Here is a 27,608-nt window from a genome sequence, read left to right as displayed (position 1 = left end):
AGGACTCAAGGCAGATAAATCACCTGGACCTGATGGCTTACATCCTAGGGTCTTGAGGGAAGTGGCGGTAGGGATTGTGGATGCATTGGTAATAATTTTCCAAAACTCCCTGGAATCAGCAAAGGTCCCAGCAGACTGGAAAACTGCTAATGTAACGCCCTTATTTAAAAAGGGCAGTAGACAGAAGGCTGGAAACTATAGACCGGTTAGCCTAACATCTGTGGTAGGTAAAATATTGGAGTCCATTATTAAGGAGACAGTAACAGGACATTTGGATAATCATAATTTAATAGGACAAAGTCAGCATGGTTTTATGAAGGGGAAGTCATGTTTGACAAATTTGCTGGAGTTCTTTGAGGAAGCAACATATAGGGTGGATAAAGGGGAACCAGTGGACGTAGTGTATTTAGACTTCCAAAAGGCATTTGACAAGGTGCCACACAAAAGATTATTGCTTAAGATAAAAAATCACGGGATTGGGGGTAATATTCTGGCATGGATAGAGGATTGGCTATCTAACAGAAAGCAGAGAGTTGGGATAAATGGTTCATTCTCGGACTGGCAATCAGTAACTAGTGGTGTTCCACAGGGGTCAGTGCTGGGTCCCCAACTCTTTACAATCTATATTAACGATTTGGAGGAGGGGACCGAGTGTAACATATCAAAGTTTGCAGATGATACTAAGATGGGAGGGAAAGTAGTGAATGAGGACATAAAAAACCTGCAAGGGGACATAGACAGGCTAAGTAAGCGGGCAGAGATTTGGCAGATGGAATACAATACTGGAAAGTGTGAGGTTATGCACTTTGGCAGGAAAAATCGTAGAGCAAGTTATTATCTTAATGGCAAGAAACTGGAAAGTACTGAAGTACAAAGGGATCTGGGGGTCCTGGTGCACGAAACTCAAAAGGTTAGTATGCAGGTGCAGCAAGTGATTAAGAAGGCCCATGGAATGTTGGCTTTCATTGCTAGGGGGATAGAATATAAAAATAGGGACATATTGCTTCAGTTGTACAAGGTATTGGTGAGACCGCACCTGGAATACTACATACAGTTTTGGTGTCCATACTTAAGAAAAGGCATACTTGCTCTCGAGTCAGTACAAAGAAGGTTCACTCGGTTAATCCCGGGGATGAGGGGATGGACATATGAGGAGAGGTTGAGTAGATTGGGACTCTACTCATTGGAGTTCAGAAGAATGAGAGGCGATCTTATTGAAACATATAAGATTGTGAAGGGGTTGGATCGGGTGGATGCGGGGAGGATGTTCCCGATGATGGGTGAAACTAGAACTAGGGGGCATAGTCTTAGAATAAGGGGCTGCTCTTTCAAAACTGAGATGAGGAGGAACTACTTCACTCAGAGGGTGGTAGGTCCATGGAATATGCTGCCCCAAAAAGCTGTAGAAGCTACATCATTACATAAATTTAAAACAGAAATAGACAGTTTCCTAGAAGTAAAGGGGATAAAGGGTTATGGGGAACGGGCAGGAATTTGGACATAAGTTTAGGTTCGGATCGGTCATGGCCCTGTGGGTAGCGGAGCGGGCCCAGGGGCCATGTAGCCTGATCCTGCTCCTATTTCGTGTGTCTAATTCTGTTAGATTCAGGAGATGGTTCAGTGATAGTAGATTGGCGGTTAGGATCAGATCAGCCATGATCTTATTGAATGGCGGAGCAGGCTCGAGGAGCCGATTGGCCTACTCCTGCTCCTATTTCTTATGTTCTTATGTTCTTATGTTCAACAATCAGCATCGCAAAGCCGATAAAGTTCTAAGTACTTCGTAATAAGGTGGCTGAATTAGCTGCGCAAATAGAGGTAAATGAATATGATATGATTGGGATTACGGACACATGGCTCCAGGGTGGCCAAGGCTGGGAACTCAACATCCAGGGGTATTCAATATTCAGGAAAGATAGGCAAAAAGGAAAAGGAGGTGGGGTAGCATTGCTGGTTAAAGAGGGGATTAACACAATTGAAAGGAAGGATATTAGCTCTGATGATGTGGAATCTGTATGGGTAGAACTGAAAAATACCAAGGGGCAGAAAATGTTAGTGGAAGTGGTATATAGACCTCCAAACAGTAGTGCGCAGGTCGGGGATGGCATTAAATGGGAAATTAGAGAAGCGTGCAATAAGGGCACAGCAGTTATCATGGGTGACTTTAATCTACATATAGATTGGGCTAACCAAATTAGTAACAATACTGTGGAGGAGGAATTCCTAGAGTGTGTACGGGATGGTTTCCTGGACCAATATGTCGAGGAACCAACTAGAGATCAGGCCATCTTAGACTGGGTATTATGTAATGAGAAAGGATTAATTAGCAATCTTGTTGTGCGAGGCCCCTTGGGTCAGAGCGATCATAATATGATAGAATTCTTCATTAAGATGGAGAGTGAAATAGTTGACTCAGAGACTAGGGTCCTGAATTTAAATAAAGGAGACTACGATGGTATGAGGTGCGAGTTGGGTAGGATTGATTGGGGAATGTCACTCAAAGGGTTGATGGTGGATGGGCAATGGCAAACATTCAAAGATCGCACGGATGAACTACAGAATTTGTTCATCCCAGTTTGGCATAAAAATAAAACAAAAAAGATGACTCAACCGTGGCTAACAAGGGAAATTAGGGATAGCATAAGATCGAAGGAGAGGACATATAATTTGGCCAGAAAATGCAGTAAGCCTGAGGATTTGAAGCAGTTTAGGATTCAACAAAGGAGGACAAAGGGATTAATTAAGAGGGGGAAAATAGAGTATGAGAGTAAGCTTGCAGGGAACATAAAAACTGACTGTAAAAGTTTTTATAGATATGTGAAGAGAAAAAGATTGGTGAAGTCAAGCGTAGGTCCCTTGCAGTCAGAATCAGGGGAATTTATAATTTATAATGGGGAACAAAGAAATGCAGACCAATTAAATACATACTTTGGTTCTGTCTTCACAAAGGAGGACACAAATAATCTCCCAAAGATGTCGGGGAAAATAGTGTCTAATGAAAGTGTGGAATTGATAGAAATCAGTATTTGTAGGGAAATGGTGTTAGGGAAATTGATGGGATTGAGGGCCGATAAATCCCCAGGGCCTCATAATCTACATCCTAGGGTACTTAAGGAAGTGGCCCTAGAATCAGTAGATGCATTGCTGGTCATCTTCCAAAATTCGATAGACTCTGGAACAGTACCCATGGATTGGCGGGTAGCTAATGTTACCCCACTGTTCAAAAAGGGTGGTAGAGAGAAAATGGGGAAGTACAGACCGGTAAGCCTGACATTGGTAGTGGGGAAAATGCTAGAGTCCATTATAAAAGATTTAATAGCAGAGCACTTGGAAAAAGGTGACCGGATCGGACAAAGTCATCATGGGTTTACAAAAGGTACATTGTGCTTGACTAATCTACTGGAACTTTTTGAGGATGTAACTGGTAAAATAGATAAGGGAGAACCAGTGGATGTGGTGTATTTGGATTTTCAAAAGGCTTTCGATAAGGTCCCGCATAAGAGATTAGCGTGTAAAATTAAGGCACATGGGATTGGGGGCAAGGTATTGACTTGGATAGAGAACTGGTTGGCAGACAGAAAGCAAAGAGTTGGAATAAACAGCTCTTTTTCCGAGTGGCAGGCAGTGACTCGTGGGGTACCACAGGGATCGGTCCTTGGACCCCAGCTATTCACAATATATATTAATGATCTGGACGAGGGAACTATATGTAATATCTCCAAGTTTGCAGACGACACAAAGCTGGGTGGGCGTGTGTGCTGTGAGGAGGATGCCGAGAAACTCCAGTATGATTTGGACAGGTTGGGTGATTGGGCAGAAGCATGGCAGATGCAATATAACGTGGATAAATGCGAGGTTATCCACTTTGGTGTCAAAAACAGGAAGGCAGATTATTATCTGAATGGCAATAGATTGGGAAAAGGGGAAGTGCAACGAGACCTGGCGTCCTTGTGCACCAGTCGCTGAAAGTAAGCATGCAGGTGCAGCAGGCGGTTAAGAAGGCAAATGGTATGTTGGCCTTCGTAGCGAGAGGGTTCGAATACAAGAACAAGGATGTCTTGCTGCAGTTGTACAGGGCATTGGTGAGACCACATCTTGAGTATTGTGTGCAGTTTTGGCCACCTTATCTGAGGAAGGATGTTCTTGCCATGGAAGGAGTGCAGCGAGGATTCACCAGGCTGATACCTGGGATGGCAGGAATGACGTATGAGGAGAGATTGGGATGATTGGGCTTGTACTCGCTGGAGTTTAGAAGAATGAGGGGATCTCATCGAAACTTATAAAATTCTAACAGGACTAGACAGACTAGATGCTGGAAGGATGTTCCCGATGGTCGGGGAGTCCAGAACCAGGGGTCACAGTCTAAGGATAAGGGGTAAGCCATTTAGGACAGAGATGAGGAGGAATTTCTTCACCCAGAGAGTGGTGAACCTATGGAATTCTCTACCAAAGAAGGCAGTAGAGGCCAATTCATTAAATATATTCAAGAAGGAGTTGGATATATTTCTTAAGGCTAAAGGGATCAAGGGATATGGAGAGAAGGCAGGAACAGGGTACTGAATTTGGATGATCAGCCATGATCTCATTAAATGGCGGAGCAGGCTCGAAGGGCCGAATGGTCTACTCCTGCACCCATCTTCTATGTTTCTATGTTTACTGCAGTGAGTGCACAAATATTGTTTAAAAACAGGCTTTTAAAATTAGGGGAGCAATTCTGACTTTGGGCGATAGAGTAAAATGGGCGATATCGGATCAGCCATCCATTCGTTACACATCTCTCCCAATTATTTTCATTTCCATTGAAGTCGATGGAAATGAAAACCAGGATTGATGTGTATATACAACAGGCGGCTGATCCGATATCGTATCTTTTACACTATCGCCAAAAGTCAGTATTACTCCCAAGGAATGAAATACTCACACATTCATTCATTTGAGTGTATGAACAATTCATTCCTAACCTTACAAAAATTGATACTTGTAACGTCAATCTCCAGTCTTCATTTGGTCAGCATTCACAGGTATGGCAGAGAAAGTTGTGAATTTCTTACACTTGCAAATGAATTGGTTCCCACAAGATGAACAAATAAGGCCACAGCTCAGGCGTAACCTATCAATTATAGACTAGAAATTACTACTGTTTGATATAAACAGATGAACACAACGCATTCATTAGACGCTCCATATTTCTGCTATCTTAACAGAGGCAGTTGCCCATTTAAAATAAATGGATTAATGTCTGTGTTAATTTGGCAGTGAGAGGGAGGTGAAGTAAGTTTGAGATTTCTGTAAATCTGTGACTCGCCTTTTGAAATCCCTGTGGCAGTCTTTCTGTATTGTCAGCACCACCAGGGTACCATTTGTAAGAGAGCTGTCCTTGTTAGATCTGTATCTAATTGCAGCCTCAATCAAAAAAAAACCCTCGTATAAAATAAAAGGTCAACGTCAACTTGTCATTTCTGGAAACAAAGAGTAGCCAATCAGGGTGGAAGCTGCCACTGCAGCCCATTACTCTGAGATTTGCCAGTTTACTTGCATGAGGGGAAACCAAACCCATTGTTTGTCTCATAGAGAAACATATCAAGAACTTTAAGTAGATTTGTGACTCACGTGATTGCTTCTCTGGTTGAGCATGAGTTATTAGATATTCCTCAAAGGGAATCAGCTGTATTTTGGTCAGGGATTCAACACTACTTAAAAGACTGGGAGATCAGCATGTTCCATGGATTTGCTTACAAATACTCTTTTTTTTTTAAAGATTATGGTTTCTAGGATGAATTTTATAAATAGTCAATGAGTACTTTACATTTGAAGTATGTAAGGCAGGTTTCGCTACTCTGAAGTGTAGAAATTAAAAGGGATGGGGTTATATATAACTGGGGTTATTGCCTCTGGCCAGTCAGAAGTATCTGAGCTGCTCCAGAGCCCCGTGCGGTTTCGAATTGCTCCCCTTTTCTGGTTCTGACCGCCGGACTTATTCAGTAGCGATGTAGACAAAACGAGACTCGTGGTTGGGTGCAAAGAAGACCAGTATTTATTGAAATAAAAGGAAATAAATTGAAAAATAATCAATACAGCACACCTATGCTTAATACAGCACTATTTTGCTTAATACAACACTCTTTTACTTAATACAGCACTTTTACCTAGTGCAGCACACTTTTACTTAATACAGTACACTTTTGCTTACTACAGCACTCTTTTGCTTAGTACAACACTCTATTACTTAATAGGGGAGAGGAAACGGACACATCGAGGGAAAATTGACTAAAATTACAATTTTAACAAAATTCCCCTTAATTCCCACCCCTAATACCTATCTAAGTTGCCTTGTAATGGGCCAGAAAATCTATGCTCACCAGTGAAACGCCTGCTCCGTGCCCCTGCGGTCTGTATTCTTCACCGCCCCGAAGTAGAGATACCCCAGTATTTAAAAGTAACTGCTGGTATTCCACTTCTTTTGGGCGGGCTTGCTGAGCTGTTCTTCTGTAGGCAGAGCACGGAGGCGAGGCGGCAGAGAGAGAGAGAATGGCTTCGCGAGAGGCTATTTTATACCCATTGGGAGCCATAATCTTCGCGCCCAAATCCGGATGTATCTGGGCTATACAAAAGGGAATCGATCTGTCCCCATTGACTGTGATGGGTTTTAATGTATTCCCCATTCATTGACTGGTTTGAATACACACAGGCTGCCTTGTGTCTTTTGCCATGAGGCCGGACAGCCATCTTTTGATGCCCTGGATTTTTAAGGTATATTCTACCCAGGTTTTCTTTAATCAAAATTATAATCTGCGGTGCTGTAGAAATTTTGGAAATTCTTGCAAAACCTTACAGAAGCTTCATCTACACAAAATAAACTGGCCACCATTTTGAGTCAAAATGGCAGCTGGCAGATACACAATAATTGTGGCCAAAGGACAGGAGATCCTGGTCAATGGGAAGCAAGACGGCAAGTCATGAGCTCAAATCAGGAGGCGACAAGAATAGTGAAAGAAACCAACGTCATTGCTAGAAAAAGTTGTGTGATATCTGTGGGAAGCAAAACCACGGCCACTGGAATGAGATCAACATTGGGCACAACAGAAGTATGCTAAAACATTGCTTCGACGCTGAATACTTCAGTGCAGTACTGAGGGAGTGCTGCACTGTCGGAGATGCTATCTTTCAGATGAGATGTTAAACTGAGGCCCCGACTGCCCTCTCAGGTGGAGATAAAAGATCTATTCGAAGAGGAGCAGTTCTCCCCAGTGTCCTGGCCAACATTTATCCAGAAAACAACTAAAAAAGCAGATTATCTGGTCATTACTTCATTGCTGTTTGTGAGACCTTGCTGTGCATAAATTGACTGCCACATTTCCATACATTACAACAGTGACTTCATTTCAAAAGTAATTAATTGGCCGTAAAACACTTTGGGATGTCCTGAAAGGTGCTATATAAATACAAGTTCTTTCTTTTATAGTCAACCTGAAACTAGTGTGACTACTTTCTAATGTCTGGACCCTTACTGGCCTGCAAAATGCATTGATATGTATAACCTGGGACTATAATATTATTATAAATAAAAACAGAAAATGCTGGAAACACAGCAGATCAGGCAGCATCTGCAGGGAGAGAAACAAAGTTAATGTGGTCGGGGCTGGAGAATCGTTGGGCGGGGTGGGGGATGGGAATCAGAGGCGGAGGATGATTGGCGTGGTGGTCAGGGGCCAGAGAAGCATGGGAGGTGTGAATCAGGGCTGGAGGAAGATCGCCGGGGTGGGGGGGTGGGTGAATCGGGGCTGGCGGAGGATCGGTGGTGGGGAGGAGGAATCGGGGCTGGGGGATAATTGGTGCAGTGGTCAGGGGCCGGAGAAGCATAGGGGGTGTGAATTGGGGCCGGAGGAGGATCTGGGGATGTGGTCAGGGCTGGAGGAAGATCGTGGGGGGGGGGGGGGGGCGGCACTGAATTGGGGTTGGAAGGGAATGGGGGTGGCAATTGGGGCCGGAAGATGATCGGGGTATAATCAGGGGCTGAAGCGGGGAGGCCGGCAAGGCGATCGAGGGACTGGAAGGGGGAGGTCGGAGGCCTCGGGGGAGGGGGGAATAGAGGCCTTGGGATTGCGTGGGGTGTTTGAGGCACTTACCTCCTGGATCCAGCAGTCCTCGCTTTCCTTTAGCCGGCGGGTCCCCCGAGGCCCGGGAAACCCGACCAGCCACAGTTAAATTTGTACGGGTGGATCCCCATGAGGTACGCCAGCCTCATTATAATATTTAAATGGGCGACCTACCTCCTGGGAACGGGTTGGCTGCCCAACCCCATCCGCCTCTGTTAAAACCAGAAGTGGGCGGGTTGCGGTCAGGATTCAGTTTTTAACTCTTTAACCTCCCATCCGTCCCCAACCCACCTATTTTTGGGGGTTAAAATTCCCCCCTTTATTACACCTATGGTGACAACAGCGTTAATTGTAGGAAAGCTAGAGACTGAAAATAGTCATTAGGAATAACAGACTGAAAAAACAAATGAGTATTATTTGAAAATGAAAGACATTTCTCTGCTTAACCTCCTGTCACTCTGGGTAATTTGGGTTCTCGTATCTTACGTCACTCCCCATACTGTTGAAAGTGTCTACCCTAGCTTTGAGATCAAGGCGATCTTTTGGAAATGTGCCTGGGATAATGAGAATTAAATCCCTCTCTATTCATTATTTTTAGTTACTGGATTTATCCTGTGCCTTCATAGAATCTCTCTCCTCTTTGATGGATGAATAGAGCATCTGACTTTCTGATCTTGTTTTACGTAATTTATTTAACAAAGGACAAATAAGCTAATAACTAAGTCATTTCACACAGTTATACATTCACATTAGAAATGCTTCCACCTAAGTCTTCAAGTGGAAAAACAATGAAAGGATGACAACTCTAAATATTAAGCTACATTGTGTGTATAACTTTTACATTAAGCGCTGTTTCCTTCTTAAAGTTCTTCCCACTGCAGAAGTCTACACTAATCTAAACTACCTGCTGGAGATTTGAAACCAACTTTTTTTCTCCTGAGAGAGAATGTTCCCTTTGAGGTTTTCAAAACAATTCACCAATCCAAACAGAACAGCTCCTTTTGTTATCCTAGAAAAGAATGATCAGAACTGCCTGGATTTTGAATGTGACTACTCAAACTTAAAAAAGGAATTGTCAGTCTTATACAACAGAACCAATCAGACAACATTGCTTAAATCAAAATTAATTCTCTCTCAAGCCTGTGACAAATGTCACTTGCAAAAATGTGATGTAACTTGCTGGGAGTGCGAGCTGATAATAGTGCGGCGAGGGCAACAGGGCATCTGGTACCTAAATGAATGGCAGGACTAACAGTGTATCTCCTTAACCAATGAGATTCAAGGATTGAGAAAGAAACAGAGGAATGACTGAGAAGGAGGGTAAATTAGAGTCAAATCAGGTACAGAAAGAGAAATAAAGAGAAGGAAAGAAAGATTGGATTAAGAGAGAGAAAAGAGACAGAATGGAAAAGTAAGATAACAAATTAAATATAACATTTGGCATTTTTAAAATCTCTAAGAACAATTTACCAGCTGAAGGAATGAGATTCCACAGTTTAAATTGTTCGATGTCTGGGCCAGAGAGGTTGATTGGCATTGCATTAACAATCATCACGTAGTTAAAAAGGTACTTGTGCTCTAAATTACCAGACTTAGGCTGGGATTTTGCTCACCTCGGCGGGTCCGGGGCGGGCGATGATGGTGGCGGGTCGCAGCCCTGCTGTTGGCTCCATCCCTCTGCCTAAAATTAATTTATGTCAATAGGGCTTGTTAAGCCCGCCCAGTGCGTTTCACTGGCCAATTAGAGGAAGTGGGTCTGGTGACATAATTCATGACGCGTCATCAGCCGGTTTCCTTAAAGGAACCATGGCCAACTTTCTTTTGATATTTGTGCTGTCAGTGTTCTACAGCACTGAAGTGCTGCAAACACTGACAATGATTGCACAGAGGCAGAGGGCTGCTCCCAGGTTCTCCTATGGAGGGAGTCACAGTATGCAGGGAGGTTCTCTTCCCTTCCCATGGGCGGAAGACACCTCCCCAAGAGACCAAAACAGCCTGGTTGCATATTGCACAGGAGGGCACAAGCAGAGATGTGATCAGGAGGACCTGGGTGCAGCAGCGCAAACCTTTCAATGATCTCATTAGATCACGAAACGTTAGTACAAAGCCACATTCAACCTCATCCTGCTGTGCCTCTGATCACATCCCCATCACTTTGCCTTCCCTACCCTACTCCTGCACATTCTTACACCAACTTACCTTGCACCTCCACCCATCTCTCTCTGTCTACATTATCACAACCCCATCTGACTAGCCACCCCACACACTCACCCTAATCCTAATGCAATCATACCAACTAACAACACAAGGGTAGCCACTTCAGTGTTTTATCCAATGTTTATGTAAAGTTTCTATTAATGTGCTGTCAAACATTGAAATCTTTATTTTCAACACTTTTCGGTCTTGGACAGATTTGTGTGCAACTTTGGAAGTGGCTTAGTGAGCTGCAGTGAATGGTGAGACGTAACAGTAACCCCCTGCAATGCTGATGAGTGTGAAAGGAATGGCTTGGTCTAAGTAGGTATGCTTTATGGTGTTGGTGTGGAGTGGTGCCAACCTGGTACATCATGTGGCAGCCAGGGTGCACAGCATAATATTAAGTAAATCTGGCCATGATGAGGCCATCCCTGGCCTCCTGGGCAGCAATGTGGTTGGGTGCTGATGCCCTGTGACCTATGCAGCATCAGGTGATTGTAGAGAGGTTGGTGTTGTTGTTGGTGCTACTGGTGTTGGGGCTCATTGTGGTCGGATTCTGAGGGCCAAGGTGAGACAGAATAAAGGACACCCATGCTGATGGAATAGATGGCAGGTGAAGTTGAGATGACAGATGCGATCTGTCAATGGTGAGAGAGGTAATGAGGTCAGACTGGATGGAGACTTGTGGAAAGTCTTGCAGCATGCTGAATCTGTTGTGGAAATGCAGTGAGGAACAGCTTGTGGCTGAGGAAAGTGATCTCTGTCAGGTGGGAGCTTTGACTGTACATTTGAATCTGTTAACTAATCAGCTGGAGCAACGGCCACTGAACTCCCGCCTCAGGTTGACAGACGTGGTCACCAAACAGCATGGTTCCCGTAGCCAGGAAGTTAAAGTTAAAAAAGTAAGGTACACATAGAAACATAGAAGATAGGAACAGCAGTAGGCATTTGGCCCCTCGAGCCTGTTCAGCCATTTAATGAGATCATGGCTGATCATCCAAATTCAGTACCCTGTCCCTGCTTTCTCCCCATATCCTTTGATCCCTTCAGCCTTACGAAATATATCTAACTCCTTCTTGAATATATTTAATGAATTGGGCTCAACTGCCTTCTGTGGTAGAGAATTCCACAGGTTCACCACTCTCTGGGTGAAGAAATTCCTCCTCATATCAGTCCTAAATGGCTTACCCCTAATGCGTTTGCGCCCATTAAGTTCAGAAGTACTGAAGCTTTTTTTCATCTTCTATTCCATTTGCAGTGCAATATACCTCTACTCTTTCCACTTATGTGGTCCAATCCTCTATTTCGCTATCAAAAGCATCAATATTGCCAGACTTAGGCATTTCAGAAAAGATATGGCGCTTCCCGCGCTTTTTTTTCTTTTCTGCAGCAAAGATATGGCGCTTTCCCGCCGCTGCTGCCGATGACAATGCTGTTTACTGCGGTTTCCGTTCTTTTTTTTAAATTTACTGTTGGAGACTCGTTCCCGCCGGAGTTTCTCTCCAGGTCTGAACGCTGACCTGCTTGCCGCGCCGGCCATCTCCCGAGTGCTCCCTCCCAGTCCGTTATTGCTTGTCTCCGATTTCGCTGCCTGTCTCAGCTGTAGAGCCAGCCGCTGGAGCCCCAGCCTGATGCCCAGGAAGGATTAGCGCAGTACCTGCCACCAGCTTGGCCAGCTGGTGAAACCACAGCTTCTCTCACTTCCTTGAGTCTTCTGGATGCCCGAGGAATCGATGTCCTTGAGGTGCTGCCGAATTGCAGGTAAGTCCATTTCCACTTTGTCGCCACTGTAGTGTCCGTGTGTTGATAAAGACACTGAAGACAGGAGTTGGTTCATAGGTATTTACTAAGCAAAGTCTGGGGGGGGTTCTAATGGATATACACAATATACAGGCTTATATAGCCCGAGTGGCAATTACCGGCATTACAGCACACCTGGGGCTCTTAAAGGCACATACACTACAATACTATTTTGGAAATAGGAGATGAACCTTAACATATTCCTATACGACAGGTGACCAGAAACTTAACTGGACGAACCACATAAATACTGTGACTATAAGAGCAGGTCAGAGGCTGGGTATTCTGTGGAGAGTGACTCACCTCCTGACTCCCCAAAGCCCTTCCACCACCTACAAGACACAAGTCAAGAGTGTAATGGAATACTCTCCACTTGCCTGGATGAATGCAGCTCCAGCAATACTCAAGAAACTCAACACCATCATGGACAAAGCAGCCCGCTTGATCGACATCCCATCCACCACCTTAAACATTCACATACTCCAGCACCAATGCAATGTGGCTACAGTGTGTACCATCTTCAAGATGTACTGCAGCAACTCGCCAAAGGTTCTTGGACAGCACCTTCCAAACCCGCAACCTCTACCACCTAGAAGGACAAGGGCAGCAGGCGTATGGGAACACCATCACCTACAAGTTCCCCTCCAAGTCACACACCATCCTGATGTGGAAATATATCACCATTCCTTCATCGTTGCTGGGTCAAAATCCTGGAAGTCCCTACCTAATATCACAATGAGAGTACCTTCACCACACGGGTGGCAGCAGTTCAAGAAGGCGGCTCACCACCACCTTCTCAAGGGCAACTAGGGATGGGCAATAAATGCTGGCCTTGCAACCGATGGCCACATCCCATGAATTAATTTTTTTTAAAAGCCAATGTCATATTACAAGATTACACACCATGTATTCATGAGAACTATCCCTGCACTAAAATGCACATGTTTCACAGTGGCCCTGAAATTACCCTGTGTGATCCTAATGTATAAACACTTAACAAACTACATTAAATGGGTTAACATCCCCACTAAAACAGAGGAAAGAGGAATTTCAGACAAACATGTTAAGTGTCCGTGCATTGAATTCCCACAGTGTAAGGTTAGGGTCCATGTGTATGAAAGGTAAAATGTTACAAGGGAAGACATAATGCAAAGGTCCAGGTGGCATCATGAATTGAGACAGCAAAGCAAGAGTGGTTTATACACTAATACAAAAGCAACATTGTCCTAAGCATCCACCCCACCCAAGCTTAGCAAGGCTGCAGTTGTGTTGCCAATTTTCTGTTGGCTTCATTGTAAGATTGGTAGCATACCTAGGGACTCAAGTCTTAATATAACTCCCAGATGCACTAAGGCGAAGCAGTGTGAGATATTGGAAGCCCTTTCACACTCCTGTGTCTTTGCACCCAGCCATGGGTAAAGTCTATTCAGTGTGAAATTGGCCTTAAAAGCTTTATAATAAAGTCTTTGTGACGTTTTGAGAAAGTGGATTCTCCTTCCACTCTCCTAATATTTAAAAAATAACTGTTAGGAAAGCAGAACTCTCATGTCAGACAGTCTGTGTGTCAGAACTATTCAGGATAGTTGACTAATCAGTATTCAGCATTGCTTCATGTTTTTGATCATTGCCATGATTGTGCACATGCTGCAAGCATTGTGACATCAGCAAATCCATTTTATCAGCCAAGAGATTCTTTTTTGCAAAAGGGTTATGAATTATTCACTTTTTTTTTACAGAACATTGTGCTATATATAAATTATATATGACATTCATATCAAAATTTCATAATGATTTGCCCTATTTTAATGTATTATAATGGCCAGATATTGTACATCACTGCAGGTATTCAAATTTTCATCATCATTGGTGGCTCATTCTAGTGAGGACATTGACATGTCTAACATTGTTCTTCATGTTTGGTTATTTTTGAGAATAAATCATAATCACTGTTTATTTCAAGCTGATGAGGGCACAGTCTTGCCTATGTCTCTCCATCTGTTTTGTGGCTAACCATATGTATCTTTCCATAGAAAGGGTGCTTCAGTTTGGAAAACATGCTCGGTAGGCAGCCTAGCTGATGTGGCTTTCTTTGTGGTTGGTAGAATCTGCTTTGTAAAGCGTCTTAAACCAACGGAATGATAAGACTCTAAAAGAGAATGGATCAGTGATGGTGTCCACTCAGAAACACAATGCAGAATTTATTAAAGGCAGTTAACTAGAGACTTGGGGGGGGGGGGGGATGTTCAAATTGAAATAATTAAACCACTCATGTTACTTTCTCAAATTATCCACATCAACTGTTGTTACAAATTTTAGGTCTGCACTAGATATTTTCTTCGGTCCAGCATCATTGGGCACCCCCGTAAATGGACATCAATCAGAAGACCGTCTTTACTGTTCAGTCTTTAGTTAAATGATAACGTGATCCTGGTATCTTAACAATAAGACCCTTCTTTGTGTACTAGATACTGTGATCTCGCACTTGCCACCATAACAAATGTGAACCAGCAAACTGGTTTATTTTACAATAAACTATATGAATGAACAGAATGCACTATTTTTGGGAAATACATCTATTTCCTACTTCTCCTACTACTCCTTGTAACATCAAAATAATAAAATGCGTGACCATGCTCATTACGGGCGAACTCATTTTCAAGTTAGCCGTTCGTGCACTAATTGGCACCAACCTTAGAAATTGAGACCTCTCTCACGATTCCAGATTCTCACTCCCCTCAACTGACTTCTCCACAGAGGGAGAGAGAAATAAAGACTAACGCCTCTCTCAGCTTTGTGTGTTGAGGATTGGTTTACTGAGCGGTTGGGAGTTCTCGCTTCCCTGGCCCATAACACTGGCCTCCGGTATACTTAGTGAGAGGAAGCCTACCAGCTTCCGGAAGGGTGGAAGTGGGCCCCAGCAGGTAATTGCCTAGACTGATGAAGATGGGGAGATTTTATTTTATTAAAATCTATGTATCAACCCCCTTGTACAAGGGGCTGAAAGAGGGGAGACCAGATGCTGGAGTTTTCAGTAGCATGGTGCAGGTGGGTATCCAAGATTTGCCCACAGTGGCACAGCCACCCACCGGCCCTGTGCAAATGAGGTACCTTTCCATTGACCCCACAGAACAAGATTTACAATCTGTATGATGGGAAAGGCTATTTTTGGTATTCTCGAGCCAGCCTTCATGCTCATGTCTTTTAGGTGACTGGCTCCGGGCTTTCCATATATAGAGGTTTATCATTTTAACGATTTGTCTTGTGTTTTCTTAGTGGAAGAAGTACAGTTTAGATTACTTGCACCATATCAGCCTGCTTTTTAACTTTGCCAAGGAAATTGTTAACGTCTATTAATCATTTTGTTTGTGCATTTCTCGAAGTCACTGTTCTGGTTCTGTTTGGCAGTGAACGTGGCCCACTAACTTTCAGATACTTTGCGCACTTTAGTAATTCGTTCCCAATAATAATCGGCTCTTGCTGCAATTGTCAGTATTTTTCTGCAAACTGCTTGCTCTTTCTGCAGTCGCCCCAATTTCGGGTTCATTCTCCTCACAGCCTCATGACTTGAATCTGCAGAAATACTTTTCTGAAGGTCTCATTTTTTCAGGGCACGATGCCACTTAACTTTGATTCTGAATCTTGGATGCACGCCTATTAGTGTTGCATGCAAGAGGTTATTCATTTAGTGATCCGCACTAGTTAAAAGAGTTGCTATGCCCCTGCTTTGAAGCTGTGTCATGATTTATCACTTAATTGTTACAACAGGTGCAGCTTGCTAATATAAATCAACATGCAGCAGTGTTAGTCATCAATTTGTACAGGCATAATTGATCTATCGCACTACTGAACGATGTATAATGCATTACTGTCAGATCAGAGCCTTATTTTACTATGCAGTGTGTTGATATCCTGGCTACAACTGAACTCCGATTCACGGACTTTGAAACTAAACTTGTTTTCATTGTGCTTTCAAGATTTAAACCAGAGAGTAAAATGAGTAGTTATTGAAATATTTAATCCATTGCTGTGCTCTTACATTCTTATTTTAAACACGTGGGGGTATCATTTTCTTTATTCCTATTATAGTTTTTTCCTGATGTCAGATGCCCAGTTAAAATAGTATGTGCGGTAAGTGTTTTGCAATCTGAATGATAGATACCCGATCGTTCCTTTTTTTATTATTCACCGTTTCATCAGTCAGAATATTTTCAAGGAACTCGCCATCATGATCACGTGCTGCATTTCCGAGCACGCTATCCCAGCATGGAATGAAAAGGTCCCTGGTTCATTTCCAAGTGAACACGAAAGGGGACCTGTTGCGTGGTGTGAATGAATTGAATTTTCACATCGAAAGAAACAAATTACATTTGTATATGTGGTGACTTCAAATTATTGACTGGGTTCATGTGGTTTAATATTGGCAACACCTAAAGATGCTTGTCACCAGTGATTAAACCAATATTATTTTAGACCTATAGTTCATTTCAGTATAATCTCACATAAACCAAAAGGCATCATGACTTCAAAAAACTGAGATGTATAGATCAGAGTTTCAACAGTTGTTTGTAATTTTTTTTCTAGCTCTACGGAGTATTATGCATGATGTTTTAATCTTTTAGGGTAGCATTATTCTGTGTTAGCTCTATCCCGTGTTTACCAATTATTGTGGAAAAATGTTAATGTAGGAAACCTACTCTGACATAATTAGCATAAACTTGTGTTTAACTCATTGCAGAAAACACAAAGCCAAGTAAGATTACTCTGAGGAAGTCTGAAAATGAAAGGGAGGCCAGTATTTCATGACACTAGGGCGATGGGCAAATGATGTATACCACAAAGGGTTTCCTCTCACCCTAGTAAATCATGGCTGAGACTGTCTGATAAGTATCAGAAAATAGCTCTCTCCACATTTGGCAGGGCACACTTAATTACTGCCTCTTAAAAGCTATTGTCACAATTGCATTTGGAACGGTGAGTCCACGCAGCAAGCTTACAACAAAACCTAGCTGCATGATGCATGCTCGTTTACTCACACATAAGCTCGGATGTATAGGAACAGGAGTATACCATTCAGTCACTCGAGCCTGTTCTGCCAGTCAATGAGATCATGGCTGATCTGTTTCTTAACTCCATCCACCTGCCTTGGCTCCATATCCTTTAATAACCTTGTCTAGCAAAAATCTATTGCGCTCAGATTTAAAATGATTAATTGAGCTAGCATCTACTGCATTTTGAGAGAGAATTCGACACTTCTACCAACCTTTGCACGAAGAAATGTTTCTTAACTTCTCTCCTGAATGGCCTGGCTCAGATTTTCAGGTTATGTTCCCTTGTCCTAGACTCCTCCAACAGTGGAAAAAGTTTCTCTCTACCCTATCAATTCCTTTCAAAATCCTAAAAACCTCAATCAAATCACCTCTTAACCTTCTATATTCCAGGGAATACAAGCCTAGTTTATGTAATCTCTCTTCATACTCTAACCCTTGAAGCCCTGGTAACATTCTGCACTCCTTCCAAGGCCAATATATCCTTTCTAAGGTGCAGTACCCAGAACTGTATGCAGTACTCCAGATGTTGTCTAACCAGGGCTTTGTATAGCTGTAGCAAAACTTCCTCTCCTTTATAGTCTAGCCCTCTAGTTATAAAGGCTAACATTCCATTAGCCTTTTTGGTTATTTTTAGTACCTCACTACTACAATTTAGTGATCTGTGTACATGGACCCCCTAAATCTCTTTGGATCTCCACTCTTCCTAGCTTTAAATAATACTCAGATTTAAACTTTTTGGTCCAAAATGGATGACCTCGCACTTACCTGCATTGAAATCCATCTGCCACAGTTTCACCCACTCACTTAATCTATCAATGTCTCTTCGTAATTTTATGCTCCTGTCTACATTACATACTGTACCACCAAACTTTGTGTCATTGGCAAACTTGGGTATATGGCTCTCGATTGTGTTCTATTAATAAATATAGTGAATAGTTGAGGCCCCACCACAGATCTTTATGGGACACCACTAATGAATTCCTTCCAATTCGAGTGCATACCCATTATCCCTACTCTCTGTCTTCTACTACCTAACCAACCTCCTCAGCAGGTCAATAATTTACCTTCAATTCCATGAGCTTTAATTTTAGCTAACAGTCTCTTAGGTGGAACCTTGTCAACTGCCTTCTGGAAGTCCATATAAACTACATCCATTGACATTCCCCTGTCTACTACTTTAGTTATCTTCTCAAAAAATTAAATTAGGTTCATTAGACATGACCTATCCTTTACAAATCCATGTTGGCTCTCTCCAATTAGCTCAAATTTCTCTAAGTGCTCAGTCACACTGTTCTTAATTATAGATTCCAATAACTTTCCCACAACAGATGTTAGACTAACAGGTCTATAATTTCCTGGTTTTTCTCTCACACCTTTCTTAAATATTGGAGTTACATTTGCAATTTTCCAATCTGGTGGGACAATTCCTCAGTTGGAAGATTATGGCTAAAGCATCTGCAATTTCCTCACCTACTTCCTGTAACACCCTGGAGTGGAAACCATCAGGTCCTGGGGATTTGTCAGTCTTTAGTGCCATTATTTTTTCTATACTGTTTTCTTGCTTATGTTAACTTTAGTGAGTTGAGTCCTTGATTCATTATTAATTTCCCTGGAATGTCAGGTACAATATCCTCTTCCTCTACTGTGAAAACTGACACAAAGTAATTATTCAACAAGTCTGCCATTTCCTTATTTCATTTGCAATATTAACCCCATCTGCTTTTAAAAGGACCACATTACCCTTGACTATCCTTTTTCTTCTAATAAAATTGTAAAAACTTTTTGTGTTAATCTTGAAATCCCTCACAAGGTGAACAGGGTGGACTCTTGGGTCTCACTGTATGTGCTGCTTAAACGCCCAATATCTCAATACTACTACTGTACTTGCAGGGCAAAGCAGTGCATAACTGCTGGAAGAAAACCTGAACAAGAGGAGGACCTAGTAATTTTAAAGCCTTAAGTTCCTTCAAACAGGCTATGTTGGACATCCTGGAGCTGGAGAACAATGACGGGGTGGGCTAGGATGAAAGTCAAAGTTTACTCAAAGCTATGAGTTAGTGCCATCCTTTTCAAACAGATTTAAGGTAATTGGCAAAATAACCAGAGGGGAGATGAAAATAAAATACATTTACGCAGCAAGTTGTTGTGATCTGGAATGCATTGCCTGAAAGGGGGTAGTGCGGGAAGGTGGAGTTGAAGTCGAAGATCAGCCATGATCTTATTGAATGGCGGAGCAGGCTCGAAGGGCCAAATGGCCGACTCCTGCTCCTATTTCTTATGTTCTTACGTGGTGGAAGCAGATTCAATAGTAACTTTCAAAAGGGAATTGAATATATATTTGCAGGGCTATGGGAAAAGAGCAGGGGAGTGGAACTATTTGCGAGGTCTTTCGAAGAGAGGCACAGTGGGCCGACTGGCCTCCCTTCTGTGCTGTAAGATTCTTTGATTCCTCAACTGCAGGATGCAGGGGTTTGAATCTCATGGAGTATGCTATGGGAATACCATGGCTTTTTACTGTCATTAGAAAATGTGGTAAGCACCCTGTAAGGTAGCAGCGACTGTGAAGGACTCCACTGCAGGAGTCTACACATTTGTGTACCAGCTGTAACTTTATTTGGAGCATGTATGAAAGTACACTTTTGGTGTGTGATCGCTGAATTTTTCAGTGTGTGTTTTTTTTGTCAGCTTGTTTATTTTTGGAGGTTTTCATCCCAGATGATTGGCAGCAACATTTTCTATTGCTGCAATGAAAATCTGGATGTGGGAATACATCTCCTTTTGTGTTATTTGGAGGAGGATGAAAAGGATGACGGGAATGATGTGAGACAAGTTTTCTTGCCCCAAAGAGGAACTGCCTACCCACCTGAGTGCTTCCCAGCCTACTCTGCTCAATCAGCCCGAGGGGATATCCTTGCCATCTTGCCCCAAATGTTTCCTGTCCTATTGGTTCCAATGTGCCGAATACCATTCGGGCCAGGTGAACAAGTCAGCACACAGGCCAGGAGGTACTTGGTGTGGCTGGGCCTAGAGGTACTTGGTGTGGCTGGGCCTAGAAGCACTTGGATTGAGTGAGTGAGCAGACTGACTAGTAGACACTAGAGTGGGCAGGCCAGGTAGTACTTGGGCTTGTTTGCCTACCTGAACGCTTCCTTGCCAACTGAAAAGTGAAAGGGGAGAGCGAGAGAGAAGGAAAGGTGGAGGGGGAGAGTACAAGAGAGCAGGAAATAAAGGAGGTGAGTGAGTGAAGGAGGAGAGGAAAAGAGAGCACGAGATGAAGGAGAAGGGTGGAGACGGAAAGGGAAAAAGACGCAAAAAGATGCAAAAAGTGAAGCAGGAGAGAGACAGAAGTGAAGGGCAAGAGAAAGAGAGACAAGTTAATGATTATTAGAGAGAGACTTTTTTTGCAAACATACCAATACTAATAACCTTTGCTAGAGGAGTACAAGCGCTTAGAGTTTTTTGCTGGCGGTTGGCCCCAAAATGTTTGAGAATTGCTGAATTAAACCATCTTTAGTGACATTTATTGCTAAGGATGGACATGTTTAACTAAGCTGTGAGCCAAGGGCGACTCAAAAGCATAAAAACAAAATACTCTTTTTCCCAGAACTTCAAGATTTTGCTACAACAAAATTAGATGTGCCCACCCCCAGCCCCACTCGGGTTTCAGTGGCCACACTTTTTTTTAGAAAATTAATGTTCAGCTTTATTTACAGGTTGAATAATACACATTGAAGTATCAAGGTATTACAATAATTTGGAATTTCCTTTTTAAACAGTTTTACACAGTTACACAGTTTGATAAGTGGCAAATGTGTTATAATTGGATGGGTGAAGAGTGTTTGACCTTGATTATAGTTGAAAGAAGAAGTATTATTATTGCTTTTGTCCTGGGCTCCATCCAAACTTCCTAAGATTGGAACCATATCCAGAAGCCTAGTACTGGCACAAGTACAACTGATCTTTTGCCTTTTTGTTGCTCCAGCTGATATCTAGGACTCTGGCCGTGTCCCTGGCCATCTACTGATTTTTGTGTTACAATTCACACTCAAAAATTGGAAGCAGCATAACAATTATTGCTGTGGTGTCTGGTGGCTTATGGGGAAGATTATCTTATTTTGCTAAAGTGTTAGTTGACACTGTTTAAGATAACTTCCTAATCAAAGTCTTAATTGTGAAAGGGTTTGCCTTGATGTTGCAATTATTGGGAACTTACCATTCTTTGGGCTTGAAAATAGTTGTAGCCAAGACATGGGCAGTGTTTAGACTAAAAATGGTTAAGTAGCGGCAGTTGAAAATCATCTAGGCTGCACGCAAAATTTGTCCTCACTCCTCATTAAAATGATTGCGGTCATGATTCTCCTCTTAAAAACCCAAGCTCATTAGTGTTACACTGAAAAGCTGGACCAATATCAGGGCAATTGTAAGTAATGATGCCACAGGCTTTTTTCACTACTTAAAGGGGAGGTTCATTGATGTTGCAGTGCCTCATTCTGAGCATTGTTGGGTGTGCTGCTGCCTCAACAACCATAAGAAGAAGGATAAGGAGAAGTAGCACTTATTTACAAATCCTGATGGCAGATCACCCCACCAGGGAGGGAGCCTGGAATTTTTCAGATGAAGCTTTGGAGTCATTGGTTTTAGCGGTGGAGAGAAAGTGGGCAGTCCTGTACCCACCAACTGTCAGGAGGTCTTTGCCACAAGTCTGCCGGACTATGTGGAGGGAGGTGGCACACCACATCACAGGCTGCACTGTGGTCTCCTGGACCCACACACAGTGCAGGAAGAAGTTTAACAAGCTCACACAGGTGGTCAGAGTGAGTGAAGGCTTCAACAAATGCTACATACCACCATCTGCACCACAAGCTTCACACACTGCTCAAAGCACCACACCCCCAGCACTCACCCACCAACAATCTCTACCTATCAACACTCACACCCACATCTCACACCTTGCACACAATGACAGCTATTCAACTATAGCAGGCACAAGGGTCATTAGTTATTAGAATTCATGTGATATGTGTGATATGTTTATAGATAAATTTATTAATTGTGTTTGGAATATTTTGTGGTCTCTCTCATTCACCTTTATGCCCAGGAGGACGCTGTGACGCTAACGTGTGGCACAAATCACACGAATTTCTCCCCCTATATATCTGTGCTAATCCAACTGCAGCAGGCCTTAGTTTTAGTCTCAATTTTGAGGGTCATTAGCATGGATTCCAGAGCTCCAAACTTTGTTTTAGTCTGTTCTAACCAATATACTCAGAGATCTTGAGGTCTTCCTGGATTCAAATAATCTCGAGTTCTTCTGAATCAGAAGGAAAAGAAAGAAGAATTGCTGTGGTTGTCCTCAATATCTCGGAGACAAATCTGTTTTGATGAGTTCGGATCGTAAGTACATTCCTTTTGGTAGGCACGCTATAGGACATGACTATGTTTTGGACCTATTGGAACTGCCCATGTCCTCACTCACTTCCCATTTCCAGCAATCTTTTCTCCAACTCATTTGTAACCTGACACAAATTAGATTTGGGAAAAGTACGAATGAATTTTCAGCATAGCGGCGGGCACATTTTTGCAGAATCCTCATCATCATTGAGGGAGAATTATTTGCTTCTACTACTGTAGATTCCTCAATTATATCCAAATTTAGATATAATATGAGAGGTCCACTCTGTATTGAAATAACTTTGTGCTCATGAGAAGATGTTATAGACGTATGAGACAGAAAGATCCACTTCCAGCACATTCAATAGACAAAGATGTCTCCATACTGAGTGCAATGGGTAAACTTCATCCATCAGCAAATGGTACAGGGACATTCTGTTTCCACAATAGCCAAGTCCCTTGTGATGGAGAACTTGCTTTGAATAATAATTGGACAATACAGGTACTGTGCTGCAGATGAAATTGCTATCAACTGAGGTAGAGAGACTATTCCTCATGATATAACAACAGAAAATGCTGGAAATACTCAGCAGGCCAGGCAGCATCCATGGAGAGAGAAACAGAGTTAACGTTTCAGGTCTGGGACCCTTCATCAGAACTGGAAAAAGCTGGAGATGTAACATATTAAGCAGGTGCAGAGACAGGGGGTCATTGAAAGAACATACTGTGATTTTGAAAGAGGCAGGAAAGATAAAATGTTGCAAATGGGAGTGGCAAAAATCATACTGCATGAAAAATGGGGGCAGGGATTATTATCTGAAATTGTTGAACTCAATGTTGAGTCCGGCAGGCTGTAAAGTGCCTAATTGAAAGATGAGGTGCTGTTCCTCGAGCTTACGTTGAGCTTCATTGGAACAATGTAATAGGCTGAGGACAGAGAGATCAGAGCGGGAGTGAAGCGGTGAATTAAAGTGACAGGCGACCGGAAGTTCTATTTCCCGCACTTCTGCTCTCACCTCTTCCCCTCCCTCCCAGAACCACGATAGGGTTCCTCTTGTCCTCACCTTTCACCCCACCAGCCTCCACATTCAACGGACCATCCTCCGCCATTTCCGCCACCTCCAACGTGATCCCACCACCAAACACACCTTCCCCTCACCTCCCCTTTCAGCATTCCGAAGGGACCGCTCCCTCCACGACACCCTGGTCCACTCCTCAATCACCCCCAACAGCCCTTCTCCTTCACCTGACACCTTCCCGTGCAAGCGCAGGAGATGCAATACATGCCCTTTTACCTCCTCCCTTCCCACTGTCCAGGGCCCCAAACACCCCTTCCAGGTGAAACAGCGATTTACTTGTACTTCTTGCAATTTAATATACTGTATTCGCTGCTCACGATGTGGTCTCCTCTACATTGGGGAGACCAAGCGCAGATTGGGCGACCGCTTTGCGGAACACCACCGTTCAGTCCGTAATGGTGACCCTGAGCTTCTGGTCGCCTGTCACTTTAATTCACCGCTTCACTCCCGCTCTGATCTCTCTGTCCTCGACCTATTACATTGTTCCAATGAAGCTCAACGTAAGCTCGAGGAACAGCACCTCCTCTTTCGATTAGGCACTTTACAGCCTGCCGGACTCAACATTGAGTTCAACAATTTCAGATAATAATCCCTGCCCCCATTTTTCATGCAGTATGATTTTTGCCACTCCCATTTGCAACATTTTATCGTTCCTGCCTCTTTCAAAAGCACAGTATGTTCTTTCAATGCCCCCCTGTCTCTGCACCTGCTTAATATGTTACATCTCCAGCTTTTTCCAGTTCTGATGAAGGGTCCCAGACCTGAAACGTTAACTCTGTTTCTCTCTCCACGGATGCTGCCTGGCCTGCTGAGTATTTCCAGCATTTTCTGTTGTTATTTCAGATTTCCAGCATCCGCAGTACTTTGCTATTCTATTCCTCATGATGTTTGGGATTAAGTACCAACCAGTCAGATCCTGAAAGGGTCTCTCTTGAATTTTCCATGATTGCTTAAATATAGCCCAGTGGCAAATTAGATGTTTTCTGAGTTGAATTTTTTAACCTCTATTTCTGTAATGCTAGATTCAGTAAATAAGGAGCTATCTCCAAAATCTGTACACTGCACTTTTTTCTCAACAATGAGCCAATGATCTGGAACTAATCTGGCTGCAATCATGATTTGAAGTGTTAATTTGCAGAAGGAGGGCTATTATCTATGATCTGAAACTTGTGAAAAGATGGGGCAGGTTTTCATCTTCACTGTGGGTATCTGCCAAGACTCGGTTTCACAGCCACATCTCTTTCCTCAGTAACTGTCTCCGGTTCATAGATACATAGAAGATAGGAGCAGGAGTAGGCCATTCGGCCCTTCGAGCCTGCTCTGCCATTCAATGAGATCATGGCTGATCATCCAAATTCAGTACCCGGTCCTTGCCTTCTCCCCATATCCCTTGATCCCTTTAGCCTTAAGAAATATATCCAACTCTTTCTTGAATATATTTAATGAATTGGCCTCTACTGCCTTCTTTGGCAGAGAATTCCACAGGTTCACCACTCTCTGGGTGAAGAAATTCCTCCTCATTTCAGTCCTAAATGGCTTACCCCTTATCCTTAGACTATGACCCCTGGTTCTGGACTCCCCGGCCATCAGAAACATCCTTCCTGCATCTAGTCTGTCCAGGCCTGACAGAATTTTATAGGTTTCGATGAGATCCCCTCTCAATCTTCTAAACTCCAGTGAGTATAAGCCCAATCGACACAATCTCTCCTCATACGTCATTCCTGCCATCCCAGGTATCAGCCTGGTGAATCTTCGCTGCACTCCTTCCATGGCAAGAACGTCCTTCCTCAGGTAAGGCGACCAAAACTGCACACAATACTCAAGGTGTGGTCTCACCAAGACCCTGTACAACTGCAGCAAGACATCCTTGTTCTTGTATTCGAACCCTCTTGCTACGAAGGCCAACATACCATTTGCCTTCTTAACCGCCTGCTGCACCTGCATGCTTACCTTCAGCGACTGGTGTACAAGAACACCCAGGTCTCTTTGCACTTCCCCTTCTCCCAATCTATTACCATTCAAATAATAATCTGCCTTCCTGTTTTTGCCACCAAAGTGGATAACCTCACATTTATCCACATTATAGTGCATTTGCCATATTTCTGCCCAATCACCCAACCTGTCCAAATCGTGCTGGAGTTTCACGACATCCTCCTCACAGCATACCCTCCCCCCCAGCTTTGTGTCGTCTGCAAATTTGGAGATATTACATCCAATTCCCTCGTCCAGATCATTAATATATAGTGTGAACAGCTGGGTTCCTAGGACCGATCCTTGCGGTACCCCACTAGTCACTGCCTGCCACTCGGAAAACGACCCGTTTATTCCAACTCTTTGCTTTCTGTCCGCCAACCAGTTCTCTATCCAAGTCAATACCTTGCCCCCAATCCCATGTGCCTTAACTTTGCATGCTAATCTCTTATGCGGGACCTTATCGAAAGCCTTCTGAAAGTCCAAATACACCACATCCACTGGTTCTCCCTTATCTATTTTACCAGTTACATCCTCAAAAAATTCCAGTGGATTAGTCAAGCATGATTTACCTTTTGTAAATCCATGTTGACTTTGTCCGATCCAGTCACTGCTTTCCAAGTGCTCTGCTATTACATCTTTTATAATGGACTCTAGCATTTTCCCCACTACCGATTTCAAGCTTACCGGTCTATAATTCCCCGCCTTTTCTCTACCACCTTTTTTGAATAGTGTGGTAACATTAGCTACCCGCCAATCCATGGGTGCCGTTCCAGAGTCTATCGAGTTCTGGAAGATGACCAGCAATGCATCTACTATTTCTAGGGCCACTTCCTTAAGTACCCTGGGATGTAGATTATCAGGCCCTGGGGATTTATCGGCCTTCAGTCCCATCAATTTTCCTAACACCATTTCCCTACAAATACTGATTTCTTTCAGTTCCACCCTTTCATCAGACCCTATGTTCCCCGGCATCTCTGGGAGGTTATTTGTGTCCTCCTTTGTGAAGACAGAACCAAAATATGTATTTAGTTCAGAGTTATTCCACGTGGATTCCAACTAAACTTCCACCCTTCATGTTTTGGATCCACCCAGGATTACAAATATCTCCTCGATATTCATCGTTCTTCAAGCTACTGCTCTCGCCGCATCTTGAGATCCACGCTCAACGCCATGCACCGCCACATGAACAACCTCGACCTCTCTCTTCAGCAGCACCGACGCACTCTATTTCAATGCTGTCCGGGTCCACAGTTCCATTTTATCCTTCGACTCATCCGACGCTTCAACAAAAAACTTTTTTTCTTCCTTTCTGATGTCAAGGATCGCAAGCTTCGTCAACTCGTGGACACCAACGCCCCCCTGGAACCTTCTTCCCCGTTACTTTCCTCCGATCCGATCCCTTCTTCCAGTCTCACCCCCTGCCGTGTTTTCACTGTCCCCTCTGACCTTCCCCTCTCTGACCCCGAACGTTCAGTCCTCAACAAAGGCCTGAGCTTCATCCCCTTACGCCCCCACCTGAATGAATTTCGAGCTCGGCACAATGCTGAGCTCTTCTTCCGTCGCCTTCGTCTCCGTGCCCACTTCTTTGGCCAGGAGTCTTCCCCCCGCACGGCTGATCCTTTCTCCCGCTTTCTAAATTCTCGTTCTACTTGGATCCCTCCCTCTGGCCTTCTACCCTCTCTAGATCTTTTCATTGCTAACTGCCGACGTGACATTGGCTGTCTCCATTTCTCTGCTCCCCTCACTCACTCCAACCTAACTCCCTCTGAACTTGCAGCACTCCATTCTCTCCGATCCAACCCTAACATTATCATTAAACCTGCTGATAAGGGTGGTGCTGTTGTTGTTTGGCGAACTGACCTCTACCATGTGGAAGCTGAACGCCAACTCTCCAACACCTCCTCCTACCTCCGCCTGGACCATGACCCCACTAGCAAACATCAAGCCATTGTTTCCAAGTGTGTCACTGACCTCATCTCCTCTGGAGATCTTCCCTCCATGGCCGCCAACCTCATAGTCCCCCT

The sequence above is a fragment of the Somniosus microcephalus genome, chromosome 8 (assembly GCF_052327205.1).
Source record: "Somniosus microcephalus isolate GS21.2 chromosome 8, FLI_Smic_1.0, whole genome shotgun sequence".
NCBI lineage: Eukaryota > Metazoa > Chordata > Chondrichthyes > Squaliformes > Somniosidae > Somniosus > Somniosus microcephalus.
This window is presented reverse-complemented; position numbering follows the sequence as displayed.